This window comes from Scylla paramamosain, chromosome 25 (assembly GCF_035594125.1).
Source record: "Scylla paramamosain isolate STU-SP2022 chromosome 25, ASM3559412v1, whole genome shotgun sequence".
In the NCBI taxonomy this organism is placed as follows: Eukaryota; Metazoa; Arthropoda; class Malacostraca; order Decapoda; family Portunidae; genus Scylla; species Scylla paramamosain.
Window position 1 is genome coordinate 18,358,393 of NC_087175.1, and position 6,166 is coordinate 18,364,558.

Consider the following 6,166-nt stretch of genomic DNA (forward strand, 5'->3'; position numbering starts at 1 on the left):
GAATTATAGCACCCGTAGATAAAGTCTAATGGTAAAGTTTGTCAGGTTTCACAAAATCTGTGGAGAAATTACATGCATGTTTTCAGTACTCTTCAAAGTAATGCAGTATATATTTCCGTAGATTTACCCGAATATGATAAGCATCCTCCGCAGACTTACTGAAATATAACAGGCAATTTCCGTAGACTAAATGAAATCTGGCATGCATCATCCGCTGAATTTAACCAGATGTATTATATGTCTTCAACAGTCTTAGTGTATATTTATGTGCACGTACTAAAATATGGCAAACTTTCTCCGTAGACTTAATGGAATATAGAAAGCAATCTCTGTAAAGTAATGTGCTTATGTTTTTTGCGTAGACTTACTAAATTATTCCTGTTTAAATTCTCCATGAAAACTCTTGACTGCTTCAGATTTCGACAGACAGACAGACGGACAAATATAGACAGACAGAGAAACAAGCAAGGAAAATTAATTCATGATAGATGCTTACGAGGTGTGTGTGTGTGTGTGTGTGTGTGTGTGTGTGTGTGTGTGTGTGTGTGTGTGTGTGTGTGTGTGTGTGTGTGTGAGAGAGAGAGAGAGAGAGAGAGAGAGAGAGAGAGAGAGAGAGAGAGAGAGAGAGAGAGAGAGAGAGAGAGAGAGAGAGAGAGAGAGAGAGAGAGAGAGAGAGAGAGAGAGAGAGAGAGAGAGAGAGAGAGAGAGAGAGAGAGAGAGAGAGAGAGAGAGAGAGAGAGAGAGAGAAGTAACACCTGTAGCTCCAGCGAGGGTTACCTGACAAAAATTTACTGCTTGCTCATAACTCACGTGTGTGTGTGTGTGTGTGTGTGTGTGTGTGTGTGTGTGTGTGTGTGTGTGTGTGTGTGTGTGTGTGTGTGTGTGTGTGTGTGTGTGTGTCTGTGTTTCCGCGCGTGCAAGTGTGAGAGAGATGGAAAGATAAACCAATCTCTCTCTCTCTCTCTCTCTCTCTCTCTCTCTCTCTCTCTCTCTCTCTCTCTCTCTCTCTCTCTCTCTGTCCAGTAAATTTAGCAGGCCTCCCCTCACATCCCCTCTCGCTCTCTCGTGTCTTCTTCCCACCTCTGGCTGTCTTTGCCCACGTATGAATTGTGTGCGTGTGCGTGTGTGTCTGTGTGTGTCTGTGTGTGTGTGTGTGTGTGTGTGTGTGTGTGTGTGTGTGTGTGTGTGTGTGTGTGTGTAAAGGGACAGAGCTCTTCGTCTACATCACAAAACCCTCTTTTCCTCCATCCCTCGTCTTTCCTATCTGGAGGGAGTGATGGGTTGGGAGGAGCCTTCGTCTTTACTATCTCAGATGATCTTAGTTTTGTTAGTGTAGCCTTTCACATTCTCATTAAGGACAAGAGGTCTGCTGTTGTTGCTCTTTCTTTGCTTTCCTGTTTTTTTTTTTCTTCTTTCCTCCTTTTCCTCTTTGTATTCTTTCGTTGTATTTATTTCTTCTTGTTCTTACTTTAGTTATCTATCTTTAATCGTACTCCATTCTTTTTTTTTCTTTTCCTTCTTTACTTTTCATTTTTGTATTCTTCATTTATATTTATTTCTTCGTATTCTGTGGCTTACTTTAAATTCTCTCCCTTCTTTCCCTTCTCATCCATCGTACATGTCTATCATCACTATTGCAATCACCATTAACACTATCTACTTATGTGCTGTTCCTATTTTTTTCCTTTATTTTCCTTTGTATTCTCTATTTTACTTCAATTTTCTCCGTTCTCTTCCTTCTTTTTCTTCTCGACCATCTTACATGTCAATCAACACATTGACACCACCACTACATTGACACCTCCTCTCCTCTTAACATCCACCTCTTCATCTCTCGTTCCCTCACTCCTATTCTCGCTCCTTTTTCCCCCACGTACACCTCCAGAACGCTTGAGGCTGAGGGGAGCTGAGAGGAGGTGGGCGCAGTTCCTTCCCCTCTTCCCATTCATGACGTCACGCCCCTTGTTCCCTTGAAATATAAGGGGACGAGACTTGTTGAGATACACGTCCCTCGCTAACACCAGTGCCTTTACTGCCTCTCTTGTCTGGGTTGTTTTGGGGAAGGTCAAAGGCTGGGATGCTATGAAAGCTGGCGAGGGGAGGTTATACATTGTTACCAGTGGCGTCAATAGTAATAATGAAAAGTGGTGAGGATATAGTAAAGGTGATCAAAATGAGAAATGTGGTTTATGTTGTTTTGTTTGTGTTTTATGTGACTGATAACGACAGGAAAGGTAAGGAATAAGTGTGGTTTTCGTTCACGGTCTTGTTTGGTGGTTGATATTGAGATGAAAATGTAAAAATGATAATGACAGTATAAGAAGAAAGAAAAAAGAGAACGATTCGGTGAAAAATAATTCGTTCTTAGAAGGGAGCGGCGGAAACAGCAGCACCACCAGCAACATAAACAGCAACCACTACTCCTACAACAACAAACCATAGCAACAACAACAACAACAACAACAACAACAACAGTGCCAGAACAAGAGAACAACAACTTTTCCCACCACATCAAACATCAACATCGCCACCATCACCACCACTGCAATAACTATGAGCACATTCACCACCATCGTCTTTATATAAACAATTCATACATTTATCCATCATAGAGCAACAGAGACAACCACCACCACCACCAACACCACCAACACCAATGTAGCTCTATACTAAGTGATGTTGACAGATACAAGAAGCCCAATCACTCTACAGTCCTCACCACCACCACCACCACCACCACCACCACCACCACCACCACCTCCATCACCGCCACCACCACCATCACAATGTTACTTATCCTTACTGATCCCAAACAAACTGACGGAAACAATCAATATATCGTCCACTGATCTCCTTCTACCATTAATCAGGGAGGAGGAGGAGGAGGAGGAGGAGGAGGAGGAGGAGGAGGAGGAGGAGGAAAACATACTAAGAATAAAGAGCATTTTTTTTTTTTTTTAGCTCTTACGAAACTGTTTGTGATAAGTATTACTCACTGGAAGGAGCGATGCAAGATTGTGAAGGCGGAAGTTGAGGAGAGAAGGTAAAGGAGGAGGAGGAGGAGGAGGAGGAGGAGGAGGAAATTTTCTCACATTATCTAACTATTGAAGAAAGTAAACGTTGATAAAAATGAAAAATAATGAAGAAAGCAACAAAAACAGATAAACAGACCTCCTCTTCCTCCTCTTTCTCCAACTCCTCCTCCTCCTCCTCCTCCTCCTCCTCCAACACGTCTCCATAAACACCATTATAACCACATTCCCCCCTGAAATGTGTTTATGCTAACAAAGCCGCCTTTTTATAGTCCAAACCACACAAACAAGAAAAGTTCAAATCGTGATGACGCTTGGACGAAGACGAGGAGGAGGAGGAGAAGGAGGAGGAGGAGGAAGAGGAGGAGGAGGAAGAAAGACATGTTTACTAACCCTCTTTTGTCATTTTAAAGAATAACAGACGTCCTATTCATGATTTTATCATCTCATCATCATTAGTAGTAGCAGGAAATCCTTTGATATTTCCAGTCCTTGACACATAAGCAGCCCGCCACCTACACCCACCCACCCATACACACATACACACACACACACACACACACACACACACACACACACACACACACACACACACTCATCCACCCACTTATCTAATGTTTGCTGGGTGTTAATCTAAAAGCAATAGACTTACCTAACTACTTACTTACCCCCCTCCCCACACACACACACACACACACACACACACACACACACAAGGACACCTACCTAACTTACCACGCTCTTCCCTCATTCTAACTTCCCGCCGCCTACGCAAACAAACTCAGGACTTGCTCGGCTATATCTTTTTTTTTTTTTTTCTCTCGCTCTCTCTTCTGAGGGTAGGAGTTTTCACCGTCATTTCCATATCCACTTTTAGGTATCAGTTTATTTCAGGGCATCTCTGGAGCGCAGTAAATGAGGTTTTTATTGAATTTGGTGCAATGTTTTGTGAACGCCGCTAAGGAGGAAGGAAAGGGAGCGATTTTTATGGTAGACATACTCAGGAGAACTCAGAATGGAGAGAGAGAGAGAGAGAGAGAGAGAGAGAGAGAGAGAGAGAGAGAGAGAGAGAGAGAGAGAGAGAGAGAGAGAGAGAGAGAGAGAGAGAGAGAGAGAGAGAGAGAGAGAGAACGGGAAAACCTCAGTTGGTGGATGTTATTTATATTTTATCTAGTCTTATTTTGTCTTTTATTTTTATCTTACTCATTATCGCAGTGTATGTATGTTTTTTTTATTACTATTACTTCTTGATCTTACTATCTACTGATATTACTATTATGTTTTTACTTACTATCTAACTATTCACTTGTCTTTAGTTAATTATCGTCAAACAGAGTAAAGAGATAGTAGAAACATAATTTTTTACTTCTTCCACTTTGTCTTCCACTAGCTTACAAACAAATAGTGAAAGTGACATGTAATATGTATAAAAAATAAAAAAGCGTATGGAATTTTATAGAAAATAATAAAGAAAACGAGAAATAGGAGGAGGAGGAGAAGGAGGAGGAGGAGAAGGAGGAGGAGGAGGAGGGGGAAGAACATTCCTATCATATATACAAGTCATTACAGGAAAAAATAGGACTCATACAAGGCAGGAATGGAACACATTAGTCACACCTTCAGCACGGCGCGGCCACGACACCTGCGCTACTTCTCATCAATGCGTACTTATCTAATCTACGCCAGCAATCCGTCACCAAAAAAGTAAGAATGAAATATAAGAAAAAATAAGAAAAAAAATAAGGAAAAAATAAGAAAACAACGAAATATAGCCAATAAGATGTGAAACTGCAATCTGGCAATAAAAATTCTAAGACTTAAAAGAAAGAATAAAGTATAATAAGAAAAGCCGAAATAAAGCTAGTCAAACGTGTAATCGGTTCTTCTTTACGAAAACACCAGGAATCCGCCAAGAAAAAAATAAATAAAAGAAACAAAACTGAAACCAGCAAAGCCCAAAATTCTTTTTGTCAGACTAACTTTTAAGTAGCGGCAAATTAAAGGGCTTTTTTCCACTCTTGTGCCCCTGACTGACTTTGCCTATACTTTTTTTTTTTTATACCAAGAAACAATTGAGAAACTATAGGAAGTATCTGATAACAACAGTAAAATTTTCTTATATAAATGTCACACTCGTCATATTTTCTGCAGATGTTTACAGACGTGCAAATATTAACAATGAAAACACAACCCACGATTCGAAAACAAATACCTGTAATGGATTATGATAGTATTCTATATTACGTTAGGTCTGGTTAGGTTAGATTAGGTTAGGTAGGTTAGGTTAGGTTAGCTTAGCTTAGGTTTGGTAGATAAAGTAATTTTTTTGTGTTCCTTTATGATTGCTAAGGACTGCATTTTCAAACGTTTCAGCGTCTTATCTTCTTCACTTTTATTATTCTTTGGGGGAAGATATTGGAGGTTTTAAGGATATTTTCATAATTCTAGTGATAGCTGAACAAGGATTCTACTTTATCACTCTCAAAACAGCACCTCAAGCCTTTCTGCATTTCATCTTCAATATTTCAACAGACTAATAGAATATACCGGAGTTTTTAAGAGGATCCGCATAATTTTAGTGATAGTTTAACATAATAAAAGTTAAAACCACCCACGAGAACGCGACTACTCATCCCAGTGACCTTTTGGAATTACTCCTTATGACTCTTTAACCTTTTCACTGCTATTTGGCACATCTTCCTTAATTACCATCCTCACAAACTTTTTTCCTTGTCCTACAGCCACCTCCAAACATTATACTAGCTACACCTTGCAAAACCTATTTTTTTTTATCCCTTTCTTTCTTGCCGATGCTTATAAAGATTCTACACGTTGGTTTTAGTGATGTGAATTGTTGCATATTGCTGTGAAAGAGTTAATAGAAGATGGTTAAGCTTTTAAGGGCATTTTCATGATTTTAGTGATAGCCTTCATAATCAGTCCATATACGAGATCAAGGGACCTCAGAACTCTGGCCCAAAACCTCTGCTTGTGTACTCCTGGGATGTTTCAACTTTCAACCTTCCACCTTCGCGTCCCTCAAAGCGAACTTGCAACTCGACCCACGAATCTCATACAAGACCCAGTATACCAGCGTCCCAACCTGAGGAACCTTGACTTTCACTGTGACTTGA